This window comes from Neomonachus schauinslandi, chromosome 11 (assembly GCF_002201575.2).
Source record: "Neomonachus schauinslandi chromosome 11, ASM220157v2, whole genome shotgun sequence".
NCBI classification, from domain to species: Eukaryota; Metazoa; Chordata; class Mammalia; order Carnivora; family Phocidae; genus Neomonachus; species Neomonachus schauinslandi.
In genome coordinates, this window is record NC_058413.1 from 104993006 (window position 1) to 105017136 (window position 24131).

The 24131-nt window shown below is 39.0% G+C and overlaps 1 protein-coding gene and 1 pseudogene across 1 annotated transcript in view; one reads left to right on the top strand and one right to left on the bottom strand.

Moving 5' to 3' along the window:
- DDX10 (DEAD-box helicase 10) overlaps positions 1–24131 on the bottom strand; it is a 269843-nt gene that overhangs the window by 148972 nt on the left and 96740 nt on the right. The gene's annotated exons all lie outside the window — the stretch shown is intronic.
- LOC110586376 lies at positions 909–10570 on the top strand (annotated as a pseudogene).

Sequence of the window (24131 nt, forward strand, 5' to 3'; positions counted from 1 at the left end):
AATATATACTGAAAATTAATATCACCCAAGAAAACAGGGTAACATACAAACTATAAATACTACAAAAGCAACATTATTATTCAAATAAATGGTTTAATCCACTTTTACCCAATCAAGTTAGGCAAAAGCATCATCTCATGCAATTTTCCATGTAACTGTCAATGAATCAACAAGAATTTTATTTCTTATCAGTCTGAAGCTAGAGCTTGCAAAAATTCATACCAACTCACTAGAAGCATTTAGCTCCATCTAGGTAGGCAAAGCAGCCACAAGGAGCAAGAAAATGCTGACGTGAATACACAGACAACTGGAGAACAGGGCAATAAATATTAAGGTACTCATTTAAGAAAGAAAGCAAAGGCAAAAGTAAGAAAAGGGAATAGATGATGTGGACTATGGTCATGCTGGGAAAAGTGAAGCTGAACTACGTTTAGGAAGTCACTATAAGCCTGAGGAGCTGTCCCTGCTTATATTCTACTCATACTTATTGAGCATCACCCCTGTATCAGGCATGGTACCAAGTCCTGGGGTAGGAGAAGAAATAAGACAGAGACTGTCCTCTAGATGCTCAGCCTAAATGGAAAGGTTGAATATACAAACAAATAATTACAAGGTGGCTAACATTCCAGGAGTGGAATCTGTACGAAGGCAATAGAAGAGGACAAACTGGGACTAGACCTTTTTGAGAGGGGTCTCCAAAAAAAATTAATTTCTAATGCCCTAAAGCATACATGGAAGGTAATGAGTTACCTTCACTCTTATACATCTAGGATGATGATATTCATATACCATCCCTGGAAAAATTCAGAAATATTCACTCAAACTCATTGTCTGGCAGACAGAGGCTCCAATCAAAGAGATTTCACCAGATACACAGAAACAAGCATAGAGCAAGGAGAGGATAAGCCATGTTTGGGGAATTCCCAGTCATCTGGGTGAAGGTGGAGGCAGGGATGAAGGTGAGTGGGAACAGAACTAGACTCTGGCAAGAGACGGGGCAGGATTTAGTTTTGCATCACACTGCAAAGCATTTAGCATGGCATGCTAACAAAATCTATATGTTAACATAATTCCATATATATTGATATACGGAATTAATATACAGAAAAGGGTAGGGGCATACTATGGAAGTGTAAAGTGATCAGATTTGTCCCAAAGCACTTGGTCCTGGTTCACAGAGGCCAAGAACCAACACTTTCTAGGACACTATCATACTTACCACACAGCAAGAGGGGAAAAAAAGTTCTATCCAAATTGGAACATGAACTTTTTTACACTGAAAAATGTTTTATTACATAACAAGTAAACTTTGTCATACACACTCCTATCAATGATTTAAAGAACTCCAAAAAATAACATTTTTCAGATCATGTGAATTATCATGAGTCCAAAAAGATATTGACGTTATTTTTAACAGCTCTGCAATTTCACACACACACACACAAACAATGCAAAGAAAAACCAATTCCTAAGATAGTAGATACAGTTATTGGATCAGCATGCTTATTAATTAGAAATAAACTGGGTCTTAGATGGGCATTTACTTAAATAAAAAACAGTACAAAAACCCAGCACTACTGATACTTAGAGACAACAGTAAATGAGAAACAAGTACAGAGGAGATGAAATTTCTCCTCTACCCTCTTAGGGTCTCCGGCCAGGCCTAACAAACTGATGTAAGACACATTAACAGGAGAAAAGCATACAAATTTTTTTGTAATTTTGTATGTATTTGGAAGCCTTCACAAGAAAAACGAAGACCCAAAGAAGCCGTTAGGGCCAAGAGCTTACACATTAGGCTGGACGAAGAGCAGTAAATTATGAAGATGTGACAAGATGAAGGGGTTGGACTGGGGCAAAAAACTGGAAAAGTGGCTAGGAAGGTAGGGTTAGTTTAATAAAGTTTTTTTTTTTTTAAGATTTTATTTATTTATTTGAGAGAGAGAGCAGTAGCACATGCACGAGGAGGGGGGAGGGACAGAGGGACAGGGAGAAGCAGACTCCCTGCTGAGCAGGGAGCCCAATGATGGTGATGCAGGGCTCCATCCCAGGACCCTGGGATCATGACCTGAGCCGAAGGCAGACGCTTAACCTACTGAATCACCCAGGGGCCGCAAGTTAGTTTAATAAGGTTTGTTTGCACAGATTTTTCTCTGCCTCTATTCCCCATCTCTGGTGGTAAGAATGTGTTCCTGGTATCAGAAGGGCACCCCTCACATGAGTTTTCCCTCTTGCCTGCAGGAAGAGAAAGGAAGGTCAGAGTGGCCTTCTTGCATGTGCTGCTATTTATCTGCCTTTAACTCAAAATAACCCTCATATCTGCATGGCATTTTCTGCAGTGGCATATTCTAGCCCACAAAAGCAAAGTTGAAACTTCAAACACCCCAGAATCTGTTTTCTCCACTCTACCCATGAACCTATAGTAATTCTTCTAACGTGTTTAACATTCCAACATCCCCAATCCTCTTGCCATAAAAAACCTGCTCTTAAAAAGAGAGAAGATATTCAGCCTAAAAAGGAAGGAAATTCACACACATGCTACAACATGGATGAATCTTGAAGACATCAGGCTAAGTGAAATAAGCCAGTCTCAAAAAAATACCTTATGACTGTACTTACATGAGGTATCTAGAGTAGTCAAATTCATAGAGACAAAGTACAATGTCTGTGAGCAAGAGTGATTGCCTAGGGCTGGAGGGAGAAGAGAACGGGGTTTCAGTTTTGCAAGGTGAAAAAGTTCTGGAGATTGGCTGCAAAATGATGTGAATATTCTTAACAGTACTAAGCCACACACTTAAAAACAGTTAAGATGGGAAATTTTATGTTATGTGAGTTTTAAAATGTTATTTAAAAATAAATGAAAAAAAAAAAAACAGATGTCTAATAAACTCATTGAGCCTGAAATGGTGAGTAATTGAGGATGAATCCATGCCTCAGGAAGGAGAAACTAAAAGAGCCTTTACTGGAAACTAAGAGTTTAGAGTCTTTTATTCTGTAAGCAAAATTGGGGGCCAAAACAGTGATTTAATTAAAATGTTTTTCAGCAAGATTAATAAGACATCAATACATTAAAATCTTTTAGAATGGGGGCGCCTGGGTGGCTCAGTCGTTAAGCGTCTGCCTTCGGCTCAGGTCATGATCTCAGGGTCCTGGGATCGAGCCCCGCATCAGGCTCCCTGCTCCGCGGGAAGCCTGCTTCTCCCTCTCCCCCCTGCTTGTGTTCCCTCTCTCGCTGTCTCTCTCTCTCTCAAATAAATAAATAAAATCTTAAAAAAAAAAAAATCTGTTAGAATGGAGCAAGAGATGGAAGTAGGGAGTCAAAACAGCTTAGAAAGATTGAAAGAAGTAAGACAATTCAAGGGATCGGTTCAAAGATGGTTGTTAAGATTTCTAAGCATGGTTAGAGGAAGGATGCAGCCTAAATGTGCTCCCTTGGGATCATTATTTCGGAGTGGCTGAGCAAGCAGATAAAGGGGCAGTCAACTGCACAAGCTGTAGAATGAGGCCCTTTCTATTGCTCTTCAGCCACCAGATCATTTATCAGGAATCAAAGAACTGCTTTATTTATTTATACTTCTCCTCATCTTATAAAGATCTGAAAAGGTCAGCAAATAACCCGCTCTTCTGTTATTTGCTATTGGCCAAACACAATGGGAATATTTCTACTTCCCAGAATTTGAGCTGCTATGAAATGACACAGCTCTCCTTACAAATTACACAAGAGGTACACTTCTGAAAGATTTTATCAATAAAACTGTGGTAACTCCAGCCATACATTAAATTACTAGGTAAGCCTTTATTTACTAGATAGAGCTCTATCTCGTAGAATGGATCTTTTGTAATACAATTCATTTATCTATTTGTTATATCCTCCTGCAGAATTCTTCCCGTTTATCTCCACTACTGCATGGGAGAAAGGCTTAGAGGGAGGTTAAAAGAAAGTCCTAAATCAGATAAAGGTACTAGAAGAGCCCTTCCTCCTTTTACATACCAAAGGAAAGTAAAACTAGAATCATCTAAAGCATATGAACAAGAATGTGACTCATAATACAATTTAATTATTTCTATATTATAGAGACAAACAACTTTTTTATTAAAAAGGCTAAATCTGCCGTCCCAGATGAGCATTCTCCCCATACATTTTTAACTTACTACTGAATTCTACATGAGACAGTGAACAGAAGAATAAATCAACTTATGCCAACTTCCAAGACAGGGTTATCCACTTACTGCTGAGTCCAGTTTGACTCAAGACTGTGGAAAAGACAAAAATGAGTAACAGTCCTTGTCCCAAAAAAGCATACTGTCCACTGGAAGGTGAAGGGGTAAAACACAAGTACTCACTCAACCAGAACACAAGGGATATGTACTATAAAGGTCATGAGGAACAAGGATAGCTCTATCATCACAAAACAAGAAACATAAAAACAATGTTTTTATTGAAAATTAACTGGCTCTTTGAAAGTTCAGTAAAACTGATAAGCCCTTTTTCCTGAAAATCAGGAAAAGAAAGTAAACACAATTCACAGTATCAGAAATGAGAGGGAGAACATCACTATGAATCATACAGACATTAAAAGGCTAATAAGAGAATATTACCAGCAACTTCATGTCAACAAATGCAGTTGATTTAAATGGAATGGGGAAATTTCTTGAAAGGTAAAAACTACTGAAGGTCAGGGCACCTGTGTGGCTCAAGAGTTAAGTGGCTGACTTGATTTCGGCTCAGGTGGTGATCTTGGGGTTGTGATTAAGCCCCATGTCAGGCTCTGCACTTGGCGAGGAGTCTGCTTGAGTTTCCCTCTCCCATTGCCTCTGCCCTTCCCCCTGCTCACTCACTCTCTCTAAAATAAATAAATAAAATCTTTTAAAAAAATAAAAACTACTGAAGGTCACTTAAGAAAAAAACAGATAAATGACATAGTCCTATATTTAGTAGAGGAAAATAATTTGTAGTTTAAAAACCTTACCAAAAAAGCAAACTACAGAACAATCAGTCTCATAAAACCAGAAGTATAGGGCGCCTGGGTGGCTCAGTTGGTTGGGCGACTGCCTTCGGCTCAGGTCATGATCCTGGAGTCCCGGGATCGAGTCCCGCATCGGGCTCCCTGCTCGGCAGGGAGTCTGCTTCTCCCTCTCCCACTCCCCCCCTCTTGTGCTCTGTCTCTAAAATAAATAAATAAAATCTTTGAAAAAAAAAACCAGAAGTATAAATTCTTAACAGAGCATTTGCAAATTGAACCAACATAAAAAAGAATCATGGTCAAGAGATCTATTAGGGGAATGCAAAAACAACACGATCCCATCTATATTTTAGGATGATAACTCCAAAAACGTTATTAGGAATGAAGTAAAACAGACAGACTGAAAAAGGTATGTGTGGGTAGAAGGAGGGGGAGGGAAGACCTATTAAGGTAGTACTTCAGGAGACAAAAGCAAAAGAGACCCCAAGGCCAAGGTGTGGATCTCCATCACCATGTGGCACAACGTCTGTGAGCAAGAGTGAAGAGAAAATGTGCTTGCCAGAGACACTTATACCAGTGAAATGTCTGGCAACTAACATACCCAAGTAAACCTGAATCCTCTGGAAGACAGTTATGCCATTAAGTGACACAAACTTTAGTAAGGATGATAATAAATTCTGTTTTGGCACATGTTGGTGAAGGCAGAATGCATCTGAAAATTACAAAGGACAGGAGCCACAACACAGGGCACATTTTATATAACCCATGAAGGAGAGATTCAATTCTGACTAATCAAGAACTGGCTACAATCCTGAGACAAGGCAACATAGATCATTACTTTGTATTTATCTAAAAAGATGAATGCCTAAAAAATGTACTTTAATAGTCCTGCTTCCTTGCTACCCAAAACATTCTCTTTGTAGTTACTGGGTTAGTAAAACTGCCTATCTGGAGATTTGTCCCTAAGAACAATTTTTATAGCTCTTTTTAAAGTGATAACAGTGGTCACACATGAATTCAAGACATAGTGTTTTGTGGGGTTTTTTTTAACTTTAAATCATCAGTATCAGGGCAAACAACATTAGTTGTATCGCTCCTTATTCCCTGCTCAAAGAACTGCTTTCTCCAGCTATCAAATGGCCAAGGGGTTGGGTTAAAATCTTCACAGTGAATTTTACTTGGTAAAACTGTTCCCAGTCCTAGCAAGCTGCAAGTCAGAATCATCTGGGAACTTGTATTTTTTTTTTTTAAAGATTTTATTTATTTGAGAGAGAGAGCACAAGCTAGTACAGGAGCAGGAAGGGGAGGAGCAGAGGAAGAGGGAGAAGCAGACTCCCCGCTGAGCAGGGAGCCTGACCTGGGGCTCGATCCCAAGATCCTGGGATCATGACCTGAGCTGAAGGCAGCTGCTTAACCAACCCAGCCACCCAGGTGCCCCTCATCTGGGAACTTTTTTAAAAGACCAAAGACAATGCTCAGACTCCCTCCCTCCCCCAACCACCAGAAGCAATTCTCATTTAATTGGTCTGGAGTTAGAGTGTCTTTTAATCATTCATTAGCGGACAAGTCTGAGGACAAAAGTCAACTTAACAGAAAGTAAGGTTGGGATAGAGGGTACATACCTCAATATCACAAAAGCCATCTATGAAAAACCCACAGCGAATATCATTCTCAATGGGGAAAAACTGAGAGCTTTCCTCCTAAGGTCAGGAACACGGCAGGGATGTCCACTATCACCACTGCTATTCAACATAGTATTAGAAGTCCTAGCCACAGCAATCAGACAACAAAAAGAAATCAAAGGCATCCAAATTGGCAAAGAAGTCAAACTCTCACTCTTTGCAGATGATATGATACTTTATGTGGAAAACCCAGAAGACTCCACCCCAAAACTGCTAGAACTCATACAGGAATTCAGTCAAGTGGCAGGATATAAAATCAATGCACAGAAATCAGTGGCATTCCTATACACCACCACCAAGACAGAAGAAAGAGAAATTAAGGAGTCGATCCCATTTACAACTGCACCCAAAACCGTAAGATACCTAGGAATAAATCTAATTAAAGAGGCAAAGAATCTGTACTCAGAAAACTATAAAATACTCATGAAAGAAATCGAGGAAGACACAAAGAAATGGAAAAATGTTCCATGCTCATGGATTGGAAGAACAAATATTGTGAAGATGTCAATGCTACCTAGAGCAATCTACACATTTAATGCAATCCCCATCAAAATACCATCCCCTTTTTTCAAAGAAATGGAACAAATAATCCTAAAATTTGTATGGAACCAGAAAAGACCCCGCATAGCCAGAGGAATGTTGAAAAAGAAAAGCAAAGCCGGCGGCATCACAATTCCGGACTTCCAGCTCTATTACAAAGCTGTCATCATCAAGACAGTATGGTATTGGCACAAAAACAGACACATAGATCAATGGAACAGAATAGAGAGCCCAGAAATGGACCCTCAACTCTATGGTCAATTAATCTTCAACAAAGCAGGAAAGAATGTCCAATGGAAAAAAGACAGTCTCTTCAACAAATGCTGTTGGGAAAATTGGATAGCCACATGCAGAAGAATGAAACTGGACCATTTCCTTACACCACACACAAAAATAGACTCCAAATGGTTGAAAGACCTAAATGTGAGACATGAGTCCATCAAAATCCTAAAGGAGAACACAGGCAGCAACCTCTTCGACCTCAACCACAGCAACTTCTTCCTAGAAACATCGCCAAAGGCAAGAGAAGCAAGGGCAAAAATGAACTACTGGGACTTCATCAAGATAAAAAGCTTCTGCAAAGCAAACAGTCAACAAAACCAAAAGACAACCAACAGAATGGGAGAGGATATTTGCAAATGACATATCAGATAAAGGGCTAGTATCCAAAATCTATAAAGAACTTATGAAACTCAACACCCAAAGAACAAATGATCCAATCAAGAAATGGGCAGAAGACATGAACAGACATTTTTCCAAAGAAGATATCCAAATGGCCAACAGACACATGAAAAAGTGCTCAACATCGCTCGGCATCAGGGAAATACAAGTCAAAACCTCAATGAGATATCACCTCACACCAGTCAGAATGGCTAAAATTAACAAGTCAGGAAACGACAGATGTTGGTGGGGATGCGGAGAAAGGGGAACCCTCCTACACTGTTGGTGGGAATGCAAGCTGGTGCAGCCACTCTGGAAAACAGTATGGAGGTTCCTCAAAAAGTTGAAAATAGAGCTACCATATGATCCAGCAATTGCACTACTTGGTATTTACCCCAAAGATACAAATGTAGGGATCCAAAGGGGTACATGCACCCCGATGTTTATAGCAGCAATGTCCACAACAGCCAAACTGTGGAAAGAGCCAAGATGTCCACTGACAGATGAATGGACAAAGATGTGTTATATACATACAATGGAATATTATGCAGCCATCAAAAGGAATGAAATCTTGCCACTTGCAACGACATGGGTAGAACTGGAGGGTATTACGCTGAGCAAAATAAGTCAATCAGAGAAAGACATGTATCATATGAACTCACTGATACAAGAAATTCTTAATCTCAGGAAACAAACTGAGGGTTGCTGGAGTGGTGGGGGGTGGGAGGGATGGGGTGGCTGGGTGATAGACATTGGGGAGGGTATGTGCTATGGTGACTGCTGTCAATTGTGTAAGACTGTTGAATCACAGACCTGTACCTCTGAAACAAATAATACATTATATGTTAGAAAAAAAAAGAAGAAGATAGCAGGAGGGCAAGAATGAAGGGGGGGGGAATCGGAGGGGGAGACGAACCATGAGAGACGATGGACTCTGAGAAACAAACTACGGGTTCTAGAGGGGAAGAGCGTGGGAGGATGGGTTAGCCTGGTGATAGGTATTGAGGAGGGCACGTTCTGCATGGAGCACTGGGTGTTATACACAACAATGAATCATGGAACACTACATCAAAAACTAATGATGTAATGTATGGTGATTAACATAATAAAAAAAAAAAGTAAGGTTGTCAGAACAGCAAGATGGACAGAACACTGATCCTGAAAATGCTGTTGAACTGACACTACAACTGTCTTTCACCAGGTTTCTCATTATATAATCAACACAATTTTCTCTTCCTTTAAGCCACCTCTGGTTGTATTTTCTGTTACTTGCAGTAAACAGTATCCTACATGTATACGTGGCAACAAAATTTTCAGGATAAAAGTTTAGGATTATAAACAGGAAGCAGAACTGAAGTCATTCTGCTGACAAAGGACAAGGCAATTTTACAGGAGCCAGCAAAGAATGTCATTTTACTGTACATGAAAAGGTCTTTTCCGGCAGCTTATATCTAATTTAGAATATTTGAAAAGATAGGTATGTGTCTGTTCAACTGCCTCTCCAAATGACTGGAGGTTCTTCTTTGAAACTGAATGATGCATATAAGACAGTACCATCTTGTACATATATCTTTTACAAGTGTTGTAAGACCTATCTCCCAGATAGACCTATTAGTCTGAAATAAATAAGGACATTCTCAAAAAATGAAATAATATATAGATGGCATTTCCTTCTCTGTTCTACTTAATTCAAACTACCTAAATATACAAAAAGCAATGCCACCAATCTTATGCAGCTCGTAGCTACTCTTCAACTGGGCTCTGATTTAAGGTCCAACAAGAGGAGGAAGCACCTGATTTAAAGGAATTTGCATTTTTCTTCCCCAAGAAAAGACAAAACAACAGATGACACCAGTGCTGTGAGACATCTAGGCAGCCCCGGGTCCTAGAATAGGAGGCCAAGACAGCTTCTGTGGAGCCAAGGCCAAGGTGTGGATCTCCATCACCAAACTGAGCCACCTGGTCCAGGATATGAAAACTGAGTCCCTAGAGGAATTCCATCTCTTCTCCCTACCCATCAAGGAATCTGACATCACTGACTTTTTCCTGGGGATATTCCTCAATGATGAGGTTTTGAAGATCATGCCCATGCAAAAGCAGACCCATACTCACCAGCGGACTAGATTCAAGGCATTTGTCACCATGGAGGACTACAACTGACTTGTCAGTCTGGGTGTTACGCACTCCAAGGAGGTAGCCACCACCATATGCGGGGCCATCATCCTGAACAAGCTCTCCATTGTCTCTGTGTGGCAAGGCTACTAGAGGAACAAGATAAGCAAGCCCTCCACTGTTCTTTGCGAGGTGACAAGGCACTAAGGCTCTGTGCTGGTGGGTCTCATCCTCACCTCCAGGGACACTGGCATTTTCTAGGCTCCTGTGCCCAACAAGCTGCTGATCATGGCAGGTACTGACAAGAGCTACTCCTTGGCCAGAGGCTGCACTGTCACCATGGACAACTTTGCCAAGGTCACCTCTGATGCTATCTTTAAGATCTAGAGACATCTCACTACCAAACCCTGCAGAGAGACTATATTCACCAAGTCTCCCAATCAGGAATTCAGGGATCATCTCATAGAGATCCATACCAGAGTTTCCAGGCAGAAGACTAAGGCTGCAGTGTGGTCATCACAAAATTCACTTTACTTTCTTAGTATAAAAACTAAGACTATTAAAAAAATAAAGGATTCTGCCCTAAAATTCACTTCTAAGTCAATTATTTAAATCTTTCTTCCTTTTGTTCTCCAAGGAGTATGGACAACTTGTCACTTCCAGTGCTCATCTCTCCCCCATACCCTGGATTTGATCATTCCTATTCTTCCTGAACCAGCTGCCTCACAGTCTGTTAATTAGGTTCAGGAGCTCCTTTCCTTATGCCTTTAAATATGCTCACATTTCCCAGTTCACCTGCCAGTTCTTACAACCAATAAATTGTACCATATATTCCTTTCCTAACCAGCCACCGCCATGACACCCACCCCCTGCTCCCTTCACAGTCAACCTTCTTGAACTGTGGTCCCCTCATCTCTTCATTTATCAACCCACTTTACCATGCCCTCCACCTCTACTACTGGATTAAAATTGCTCTGGGGAAGGTCACCAATTATTGCCTCACTGCTAAAATTAAAGACCCCTATTAAGTCTCTGTATTTCTTTCTTGCTTATTTTTAAGCTTCCATTAAATCCAAAGTGTATGTTAGACACTATATGTACAAAGCTGATTAAAATAGTCCCTATCTTAAAAAGCTCACAGTCTTATGCAAGAAATAGTCACAGAGACCATTTCAATATGGCAGTAAATAAGTTCAATGACAGTGGCCTATACATGATAGAAGGCAATCATAGGGAACTGGAGCTAGGAAATGGTTTCTAAGAAGCAATGAATAATCTCAGTTTTAAAGGTTTAACAGAAATTCTTAATGTCATACAGTGAAAAAGATATTTCAGACAGAGCATATGTGTGTAAAGAAAAGAGAAATGACCTAAACTCAGGCCAGAACCATGAGCAGGAAGGAGAGGATGGACCCAAGCAAAATCAATTAACCTGTCATACAGAATTTGATACCAATGACTAATCTTCCCTTTCTTCGTACTCTCTGCCCTATCCCTCTCTTTTGTTGGATTCATCTTCTATTTCAAAGAGTCTGCCCCCTTCTTCCTCACACTCTAACTGCTTTCTGAAGATCTGATCCAAGCCTACTAACAGGTAGCAGACACTGCAAACCAGGTCATGGTAAAAAGTTTTCATTTGTAACTTTAATGACAGTACTGACAAGCAAAAGAATATTCAGTTCTCTCCATAGGATTAGTCAAATTAATTGCTTTCATAAAAGTAATGTACAAACTAACATAAAAAAATAGCAGTTGGGCGCCTGGGTGGCTCAGTTGGTTAAGTGACTGCCTTCGGCTCAGGTCATGATCCTGGAGTCCCGGGATCGAGTCCCACATCGGGCTCCCTGCTCAGCAGGGAGTCTGCTTCTCCCTCTGACCCTCCCCCCTCTCATGTGCTCTCTCTCTCTCATTCTCTCTGTCTCAAATAAATAAATAAAATCTTTTTAAAAAAATAGCAGTTATAAGGATAATATGGTGCAAGAATAGTGACCTAAGGTACACTATGACAGATTAATAAAATGCATTGAAGAGAAGTAAGCAGAAAGTGATCCTGGGGAAATTAAATTGCAGAATCTAAAGTGATTTAGAAATAGTCTAACTGGAATTTAATTGCAGATGAGAAAAATTGCTCATATAAATTTTAACCAGATCTAGAAGATGTTCAAGAAGAACTGCAGAAAAGGGACGCCTGGGTGGGTCAGTTGGTTAGTATCTGCCTTCGGCTCAGGTCATCATCCCAGGGTCCTGGGATTGACTCCCACCCACATCGGGCTCCTTGCTCAGCGGGCAGCCTGTTTCTCCCTCTGCCTGCCACTCCTGCTGCTTATTCTCTTTCTCTCTCTCTGACAAATAAATAAATAAAATCTTAAAAAAAAAAAAAAAGAACTAAAGAATGAATTAATGGAAGAATTCTAGACTTGTGCTTACTCTGAAGAATGTTAAGTGGGTCTTCTACCTCCAAATTCAAATGTGAGAATGTCCTGCAGAATTGCCTCTAAGAATCACAATTCCTGAGCAGAAACCTAAGAAAACAGATGGTTTTTAAGGTAACCACAGCCCGTATCCATACCATATAATCGACACATCAGAGTCATTACCTGAGCTTCCTAGAAATTAATTGGAGGAGCTCATGTGTTATATTTGTACCCTAAGGCTGCAACTCTTTAAACAAATGAACTCCATGTTCTGCATTAGGTGAACTTGCCAGTGGCTTTCTAAAGGAGAAAATGCACCTTTGTAGAGGTCAAAGAGAAATATGTGAGAATAATCTCTTCTGATGGCTGTGCTCTTTAATTCCCAATGGCCAATGGAAAGAGAAGTCCTTACAATGTTACAGAAGCAGTTTTTAAAAAACTTTTTTAAAGAGATATAGAACGAGAGCAATTTGGTTGTCCCATACATATCGTCTTGCTAATTTCATTTCTATCAGAAAAAAAAGTAAGTCTGCTAATTGTCCATCCAAAAAAGAAAACAAACAAGGGAAGGGAGAGGATTCTTGGGTGTGCAATATGAACTACACTCTCAGAACCTCCGATAACTGGAGCTCAGGCTCTCTGCTTCCCTTTCAAGGGAAAGCCATTTCAACTATAAATTGACAGAATCATTTTGGAAGGCAAGACAAATACCCTTTTTTACCCTCTGAGGGTAAGAAGAGAGGACAGAAGGGGTCAACAGAAAATCTCTTCATACAGCTTAATATTATGAATACCATTTGGTATGTATTACAATGTTATAAAACTTGTAAGTTTTTTTCATTCAATCCAATTCCCCTAAATGAGCTTGTTTGTAAGTGGATCAGCTGTCACCACATTGTAAACTGCATTTAAAATTATTTTCCTTCTTCTTGAGAATTTCATTTAATAGGCTTATGTAAATTAAGCACCTTTATTTACTGCCCCATACAAATAGAAAGAGATCAAATTGTCAATAAGAGAAACATTTTGCAACAATATAACCCAGGCATTCACATTAATAAAATACTTGAGTAGAATACCAAAAATATGTTATTTCAATGCATTGTAATGAAACAGCATCCCTTGGGACACAGAGACAAGGCAAGTATATTTATGCAGGATGTGGTAAACTAGGAAAATTACAAATCCAATTAGCACTTGATAAAGAACTCCAATACAAGCTTTTTAGAAATTGTGACTATTCAAATGGCAGCTATACTGGAAACAAACCAGATAATACAGTTTCCTGGCCTAAACAAACACACTAGTCCTAAATGAAAGCAGGAGGAAGGAGAGAAAAAAATTGTCCAGAATCCACTCTTTTGAAGTGACTACCTCAAAAGGATTTCCTTCCGATGCACAAACTCAGGAGAACAGGACAATTAATTCTATCTTTGGGAACCTGATTCAGCACCGAATATCAGGGTAGTATTGTAAAGTCTGTTCCTTAACTTTTGCTACCCTATCCTATGCTCTGCTACTTGTAATCACCCTTCTTTGTGTCATTAGTTACAAAGAAGGTCCATTAAAAGAAAGCAATCAACCGTAAATTGGCATTTTACTTTTGGAAAGCAAGATGGCAAAACACATCTACAGCTATGGCCATAATCTTCCTCTCACCTATGTGAACTGTCCACTCTTTTCCCAGGGCTTTCTATTAACCATATAATTTAATCTTTGAACAACCATGAAAGATAGATTTTCCTACCTTTTCACATAAGATGAAAATGAGGCTCAAACAGGTCAACTTGCAATTTGGGTCTAGCCCAGGACTGCAAAATCCATCAATGTAATACTCCACACTAACCAAATATGAGACAAAAACTATGTACCATCTTAATAGATGTTATAAAAAGCACTTGACTAAATTATGCCCATTCATAATTTTAAAAAGAAAAGCACTCAAAACTAGGAATAGAGAACTTTCTCATTTTGATGAAAGACAACTATGATATAGGTAATCAGACATTTGGTTAACTTTCTAAGTTTTATCTCCTTTATCAGGTAGCTGCTACCTGATAAAGGTAGGATGTCCACAACCTTTATGCTTATAGTAAGAATGACCCTGGTTGGTAGACTGCATCTGGACTGGGAGAACTAATAATCTGACAGGAAGTATAAATTCAAACTTCTTCATAATGGACATGTCCCTTGCAGGGACCATGGAGGAGATACCTATGGGGTTATTACAAGAGACAGTAGCTCTGGAGGAGCATGAAGCTTCTAAGCTAGTATGGCTCCCCCACCCACTCACTGAGGATTTTGTCTCCTTGCACCTGAACTCCCATGGGGGGAGGAGGTGGAGCAAGATTAACCCACAGAATGCAGCAATGGCTTCCAAAGAAGAGGGACACCTGAGGTTGCTCTGAAGCCAAGTGTGGCAATTAGTCTTTCTTCCCCCATCCAAATGTTTAGGTGAACCTAAGACAAACCTTGAGTGGGCCAAATGGAATAAAAAATTTAAATTCTATATCATACTTAATGGTTAAATATTAAATGCATTTCTCCAGAGATCAGGGGAAAAGCAAGAATGTCCACTCTCCCTACTTCTTTTTAAAATTACATGGGAGGTCCTAGCCACTGCAATAGGCAAGAAAAGTGAATAAACACATACAGACCGAAAAGGAAAAATTAAAACTATCTTTATATTTAGAAGACAGGATTGTTTATGCAGAGAATTCTAAAGAATTAAAAAAAAAAACTAATAGAATAAATCTACCAATGTTTCAGGATACAAAATCAAAATACAAACATCAATTCTGAGTTGGTTGCATTAGCAACAATCAAAAATCGTTTTTTTTCAAATACTAGTTACATGTTATCAAAAATCTTAAAATATTTCAGAAGAAATTTTTGAGGGGTGAAGCACAGAGGATTTTCAGGGGAGTGAAAATACTCTGTATGATACTATAATAATGTATAAGTGTCATTATACATTTGTCCAAACCCAAAGAATATACAACACCAAAAGTACACCTTAACGTAAAGTACAGACTTTGGGCATTTATGATGTCAGTGTAGGCATCATTTTTAACAAAGGTACCACTTTGAGGGAGTCTACGCATGTGAGGACATAAGAAGTATATTGAAAGTCTCTGTACCTTCCCCTCAATTTTGCTGTGAACCTCAAATTATTCTTAAAAAATAAAATCTTAAAAACACATCATATCGTGGCACCTGGGTGACTCAGTTGGTTAAGTGTCCAACTTTTGACCTCAGCTCAGGTCTTTATCTCAGGGTTGGGAGTTCAAGCCCCATGCTGGGCTCCACGTCGCGTATGGAGCCGACTTAAAAACAACAACAACAAACACATCATAAAATACTGAAAAAGAAACAAAACTCTAAGACTTGTAACAGAAAATTTTAAAACAGTACTGTCAGAAAGAAACAAATACATATTCCATGTTTGAAAATTGGAAGATTCAGTATTGTCAATATTGACTTAATCTGTCAATTCTCAAATTGATCAATGCCATCACCATTAAAATCCCAAAAGGTTTCTTGTAGAAACCAACAAGAATATTCTAAAATTTACTTAGAAATTCAGAAGACTTAGAATAGGCAAAATATTAAAGAAGAATAAAGCTGAAGGGCTGACACTGCCTGTTTCCATGACTTCCTCTAAAATTACCAAAGTAATTAAGGAAGTGTGATGTTGGCAATAAGGACAGATAGAGATCAAAAAGAGAAGAATAGAAAGTCCAAAAACAGACCCACAAAATAGATCAACTGAGTTTAGGCAGCAGACAAAGTAAATTCCTGGGGAAAGAAGAAGAAATGGTCTGTAAGAAGTGAAAATCCAGATGGAAGTAAATACATCTTGATCCCTACACCTCATACCATATATTTAAAAAATCCTTTCCAATAGAATATAAAACCAAACAGTACAAAGCTTCTAGACAATAACTAAAGAGAGTATATTAGTGATATCTTGGTATAACAAAAGTCTTCATAGGCACAAAAAGCACTAGATTAGCAAGAAAAGAAAGAGATGTGAACCAGGCCCCAAAGGTTATAATTTCTGGACTTCAAAAGTTACCATTAAAAGAAAATGAAAGGAGGGGCGCCTGGGTGGCTGTCAGTGAAGCATCTGCCTTCAGCTCCGGTCATGATCCCAGGGTCCTGGGATTGAGCCCCGCATGGGGTTCCCTGCTCAGTGGGGAGCCTGCTTCTCCCTCTCCCTCTGCTGCTCTCCCTGCTTGTATGCACTCTCTCTTTCTGTGTCAAATAAATAAATAAAATCTTAAAAAAAAAACAAAAAAAGAAAGAAAGAAAATGAAAGGAAAGCTACAGACCAATAGAAAATATATGCAAAAGATATGTCCGGAAAAGGATTAATGAGACTGTGTAAACTATCCAGTTTTTCTATTGGGCAAAAGACTTGAACAGAAACTTTTGCAGAAAGTATAGAACACTTAAGTCATTTCCATGTCTTGGCTGTTGTAAATAATATTACAATGAATGTGGGGGTACAGATAATCTCTTCAAAGTAGTGATTTTGTTTTCTTCAGATATATACCCAGAAGTACGATTGCCACATCATATGGTAATTCTAATTTTTTTTTTTTTTTTTTTTGAGGATCCTCCACATTGTTTTCCACAGTGGATGTTACCAATTTACGTTCCCACCAACAGTGCACAAAGGCTCCCTTTTATCCATATCCTTGTCAGCATTTATCTTTGTCTTTTTGAGAACAATCATTCTAATAGGTGTGAGGGGATATCTCAGGGGGGTTTTATTTGCATTTCTCTTATGATTAGTGATACTGAGCACCTTTTCATGCACCCGTTGGCTATTTATATCTTCTTTGTAGAAAATGTCTATTCAAGTCCTCTGCCATTATTTGAATCAAATTTCTGGGTTTTTGCTATTTAGTTGTACAGGTTCCTTGACTATTTGGGAAATATGGTTTGCAAATATTTTCTCCCATTCCATAAGCTGCCTTGGCATTTTGTTGTTGGTTTTGTTGAGAGGGATGGGGGATTGGTTTTTTGCTGTGCAAAAGCTTTTAAGTTTGATGTAATCCCACCTGTGTACTTTTGCTTTTTTTTTTTTTTTTGCCTGTGTTGTCATATCCAAGAAAAACCATTGCCAAAACCCATGTCAGGGCTTTTTCCCTATATTTTCTTCTAGGAGTTTCATGGTTTTGAATCTTAAATTTGTATCTTTAATCCAGTCTCACTTAATTTTTTTGAGCTGTATAAATTAGGATCCGGTTTCCTTCTTCTCCACATGGACATCCAGTTTTTGCACCACCATTTATTGACGATGTTGGCTCCCTTGTCAAATATTAGTTAGCTGTAATGCCTGGGTTCTCGGTTCTGTTTCACTGGTCCATGTATCTTTTGTTTTTGTTTTTTTAAAGATTTATTTATTTAAGTAATCTCTGCACCCAACATGGGGCTTGAACTCACAACCCTGAGATCAAGAGTCACATGCTCTACTGACTGAGCCAGCCAGGCGCCCCTCACTGGTCCATGTGTCTGTTCTTAAGCCAGCACCATACTGTTTTGATTACTATAGCTTTGCAATATAGTTTGAAATCAGAAGATACATGTATGATGGAATATTATTCAGCCATAAAAAGGAAATCTTGCCATTTGTTACATGGGTGAAATCCGAGGGTATTATGCTAAGTGAAATAAGTCAGATAGAAAGATATAAACTGTATGATCTTATTTACATGTGGAATCTTAGAAAGTCAAACTCATATAAACAGGAGATTGCTGTTGCCAGGGGCCAGGAAATAGGGTAGAGATGGAAGCTGGTAGTCAAAAGATACAAAGTTCCAGTTCGAAAGTGAATATATTCTGGGCATCTAATACAAAGCATGGTAACTACACTAAACATTGGTTAACAATACTGTATTGTATACTTGAAAGTTCCTAAGAGGATAGATCTAAAATGTTCTCTCACCACAAAAGGGGATGGGTAACTATGTGAGGTGATGAAAATGTTCACTAACTTACACATTAAACCTACACAATGCTATATCAGTCATCTCAAAGCTGGAGAAAGACAGATATAGGAATGGTCAAAAGCACATAAAAAAAAAAAAAAACAACATCATTAGTCATAAAGGAAATACAAATTAAAACCACAAATAGGATACCCACTAGGAATGGCTAATTGAGAGTATTAATATCAAATTTTATAGAGTACATGCAACAAATGGACACTGTCATATACCACAGTGATACAAGTACCTTGGCACACTGTTTGGCAATTTTGTTGAAAGCAGAAATTCTAACCTCAGCATTATAGATACTGTGAACCAAAGAATTCCCTGCAAGCAGAACTATCCTGTGCCTTATATGTGTGTATAGCAGTCTCCTGGACCTCTATCCATTCCTACCCAGTTATGATTATCAAAAATGTTTCCAGACATTACCAAATTCCCCCAGGGCAGCAAAATCACCCACAGCTCACAACCACAGATTTAGGTTACACATACATCTATCCATTTGTTGTTGGTTTTGTTGAGAGGGATATCCATCTAGCAATTCCATTCCTAGGTATTTACCCAAAAGACTTGACCACAAATGTCCTTAAAAAATCTGTACATGCCTGATCACAACAATTTTCTTCATACTAGCCAAAAAGTAGAAATAAAGCAAATGTCCATCAAGTGAACAGATAAACAAATTTTAGTATATTCACGTAATGGAACACAACTCAGCACTGAAAGTGAAGTAACGACTCGTATGTCCAACAACACAGATAAATTTTTAAAACATGTTGAGCAAAAGAGACCAGAAAGTACATACTGCAGGATTATGTTTATTTCAAGTTCTAAAACAGACAAAGCTAAGCTAGGTGAATGGAACAGCGGCTGTGTCAGAGAAGGGCAGGGGTCAGGAAAGGGCATAAGAGAACTTGCTTAAAATATGTACCTGCATTACATGTAAATTATACCTCTGAAAACGTGAAATAAAAAAAATCTGTATTTCACTAAAACTACGAGTATGCAGAATTCCTCATGAGTAATTTTGAGCACATGTCAGTTTTTTTTATGTCACTGCTATACGCTTATATTTTAAATAGAATTTGGGCAGGGAAATTTTTTAAAAAGTTGATCCATTCCTTTCAACAGCCTGTTAACACAAGCAAACCAAGATGGTTAGGTAACTGCTTTGAAATGTTGAACTTAACTGGATAGATGCTAGAATTTCCACAACTTGACCCAGGAACCAAAGCTTAGCTCCCATTTCTCCTTTTTACTCTTTTCAGTTAGCTGGTCATCAATTCCCGAATTAGGATCTCACTCATTTATTTGTTGATGCATTAATTCAACTGTCAAATGAGCTGTGTGCTTCCTTGTGAAGGTCACAGTCTTTAGAGCATCCAGCTGCCAGTGTAACCTGACACATTTAAAAATCGGTATGCATAGCAAAACCAATTTAAGATTATTAACGTTTTTCATTTCCATTTAATTTCCCATGACAACTCACCCTCATACTCACAATGTTTCCTTCATTTCACTAATGAGCTAAAGAAAGCTTTCACATTTATTTCAGTTGTTTCAGAATTGGATGCGTTTGGCAATACCAACCATTTAAATGAGGCAATATCCAATTCTGAATAGGTTTTGAAAACATTTCACTGTGTTCTATGTCACTCATAAAGCTACATGGTACTGAGTTCTTTCACTAAAAGCAAACATGTAAGAAAAGTTTAAACTAATTACCAAGGGTCAATAGCTGCCAGACATCCAGTTATATAAACAGATGTGTCTTCTGGCTCCAAAGCAAGTTAGACACTGATCAGAGGAGGTAGCATTCTCTAAACAGTGAGCAATGTGTGATTTTCACTGGAGAGGAAAGGGATCCAAATCTCAGTCTTTCCTCAAAACATACCAAGAAACGGCATGAGACAGCATATTTAATGTGCCTATATTTTTCTGTAATACAAACTACAAAAAGCTAAGCTCAAAAATTTTCTTGGCTAGGGGAAAGACACAACAGTATAAGAAAGACTATAGGGGGCATGGGTTTACAGGGGGGAAAGGAATGTGAAACAATATTCACTAATGTACCAGATATGGGTTCCAGGAATTGCAGAAAAAGTTAATGCCCGAGGTATAATACAAGCCTTGGTAATAAATCAAAGCAGAAATTTCCAGTTACAAACAATGGGATGAGTATACCCTCTACTCCTTCCAAAAAGGAATAAATTAAAAAGCATTTGAGAAGTATAAACCCCCAAAAACCAAGAGAAAGAGAAGACGAAAGTAGACAGCAAGTAGTAACATTTTAATACTATGTTAGGTGGATGAACAACAGTAAGTCAGTCAGCAGTGAAGAAAATCACAACCAAAGTGCCTGCACCAGGAAATGCCCACAATACGCCACCCCGTTCATGCCAGCAGACAAATGGCTCTCATCTCACCAAGTGCAAGAAACTGAAGCAAATCCATTCCCGTACGGAATTACAGCATCAACTCCTACTAGACACCGCATCCTACTAGATACAAATAAGACTTCTCTCTGTCAACTAGTCCAAAGCCAATGGGGTTGGGGGGAGAATACGAGTATTATCAAGGACTTGCACAGATTTTCCTTAACTGCTTACACAGTAATAGTTCATTTTTGTGGTGTTGGTTTTTGTGAGAACACCTTTACTCCATTCACCCAACTAACTGATTTCTTTTGTGCTTTCTCGCAGCTTTGGCCCATTCCCCACCCGGCATTCTCGGTCTCGTGCAGCCAGGGCCGTCTCCCTTGGCAATGAAGCAAGATATCCTCTTTTATGTTTCTCTGAGCTGAATACTCACGCTCCCTACTAGAGGTTTCATGGCCAGATCGCCCATCTCACTGCTATGGCACATTCCAAAACAATTAAGTGAGAATATATTATGAGTTTTTAAACAGTAGTAGCTTTAAAATCCTTCTTATAAGAAACTCTGTGATGTAAATCAATTATTCCTACTGTATTTCGTCCTCCTCAGTTTAGCTGTAAAGAAATTAATGCCAAACCTTTAATATCTACGGAAATCAGTATCTGTAACTCTGTAATGACAAAGCCAGATTCCAGGGAAAGGCTGAGAAACAACTAGATATCTAAATACAAAGTGCATTCGAGTGTGTGTACGTGAGCACAGGTTAGGAAGCACAGAGGAGAGAGAAAAGGCTCACAGATCTTCTAGACATAATTTGGTATAAAAAACAAGCATTTTATAGTTCTGAAAACAAAGACTATGGCACATAAAAAATGCAGGTAGACAGAGAGACCTCATCAAAAGACAAGACACCAACAGTAAGTGCTGCTCCCTTGATAGGTAAATCTCCAGAAGCAAGAGCCAATCATCTTTAGTGGGCTGAAGAGAACTTTAGGGTTCTGCTGGGATTCTATTACAAGTAAAAGGTCTACCTCCTAGGGAGATAAATCATTCTTACCTGCTCATTGACATGAGTACAGTAAGGTTCGCAATAGTAAACAAGTTATAATTCAACAGAACTGTTACTTGTCAAGATACACTATGCTACTGTTTATGTCAGCCGGCAGTGAAAAAGAATATAGTGGTTGGAATATCCTGGGCCCTAACAAACAGTCTTGAAGAACAAAGTTCTTCATTTTCTGTCTGGGTTCTGCAATTGAGTCAGGGTTCCTTAGCCAATGGTTCTCAAAATGTGGTACACAGATCACCCACCACTACCACCACACCCTTTCAGGACGTCTGCAAGACCAAACCTACCTTCGTAATAATGCTAAGATGTTTTACCATATTGACATTTTCAATTATGATCCAAAAGCAATGGTAGATCAAACTGCTGGTGCATTAGCACCAATCAAGGAATTGGCAACAAGCAACCCTTGTATTCGCCACCTCCACGTACTCCTTACCAGAAGATGTCAACTGCACCTACAAATGCCCTTTCATAAACCAGTAAAAATTATGATTTCATTAAATCTCAACCCTTAAGTACAAGCCTATTCCTTTTCTGAGGCTGCCACCACAAATAACCACCAACATGGTGCCTTAAAACCAGCACTTATTCCCCCAGAGTTCTGGAGACAGGAAGGATAACATTTAAATGTCAGCAAAGCCACACTCCCTCCGAAGAGTCTAGGAGAGAATTCATTCCTTGCCTCTTCCAGTTTCTGCTAGCTCCAGGTATCCCCTGGCTTGTAGCCACCTTACTCTCACCTCTGCCTCCATGATCACACATAACTTCCTCATCTTGCCCAAAGGCATCTTGTCTTCTGTCTCTCTCCCATATGTATACTTATCACTGGATGTAGGCCCCACTCAAACAATCCAAAACGGTCTCCTCATCTCACGATCTTTAACTTAATTACATCTGCAAAGACTCCTTTTCCAGGAAACAGTCTCAGATTCTAGGAATCAGGGTACGGACGTATCTTGTGAGGGGTCGTTATTCAGCCCACTCCAAGTGTCTTTGAGATTCTGTGTGACAAAGTGGGAGGTTCTGCTGCATGGTGCAATACAATGGTTATTTCTAGGAAAAGCACTTCTGAGACTGTTGAACTGCAATCAGAACCAGACGCCTTTCGCATGCACACCATTATTACTTAAAACAACTGACAAGCTACAGTGCAAAAACAAGAGCAGCCCTCAAAGATGGAAATTTGTCTGGTACTATCAGCAGGGCGTTGGTGGGACTAAAATCTGACCCTCACAGCTAAGCCTTGATGTTCTCCTGTTAAACGCAACTAACCATCCACATCAGGTAACATCACTCTGACCATCATGAATCTAAACAAAAATAGGAACATCATCCAAACCACAAATGACCAAATATCCCCCTCTACTGGCTAATAAGAGTGACTGCTACTTCCTTACCATTTATTCCTTCTTAAATACAAGACTTAAGATACCCAATTACAGAATCATCCCCGTTACCCACAGCATCTACTCCAGCACAAAGCCCCCTTCTTTTAACCCTCTCTTGAAACATCTAACACAAACCCAAGTCCCATAATAAATCCTTTCTGACAAATTCTTACTGAGTATTCTTCCCGGCTGCCACAAGTAATAAACCCAACTTCCTCAACCACAGGTGAATTCCTGGGGATGTTTGGCTAGAGAGCATTTACAATGGTTTCTGAGTCTTGGACATTTGCAATATTTCTTCAAATAAGAACAAAGTGAGCCTGTTACTTCAAGGAAAATAACCAACAGCATGTACTGCCAATAATAAAACTCAGGCTTTCAAGAGAAAATACAATTTTTTGTTAACTTTTACCTCTCATGTACCAGATGGCTTCCCAATATTTAAAGACTTCTCCTAAATGAGAATGGTGCTGATATTAACAAATGTGGGCGGTGGGGTAGAAGGTTCTCGTTATAAAATGAATTGGGTCACCTTTTGGAAGATCTGCGTAACTTGGAGAACAAGTATTTTCCAAATAAAGCAGGAGGTTAAAAATAATGCATAAGAAAAAGGTCTTTTCAAAAAGAGGGCAAGATAGACTAATGAATTTTATTTTAACAAAGAACAAAAGGCCAACTAATGTGGTTTCAGATTCTACACTGCAACTAATCTTTAAGAAATTCTCAGTGGTTAGTTCTCAGTGTAGCATCAAAGAACATCCACAATTACTTGAGAGGGCTATTCAACACTCCTCTTCTTCCAAGTACAATTATGTGGGAGGCCAGATTTTCCTCATATACTTCAATAAAACATGCTGCAAACAGACTGAACTCAGAAGCTGTTATTAGAATCCAGCTGTCTACAATTTTATTTGGCCAGATGTT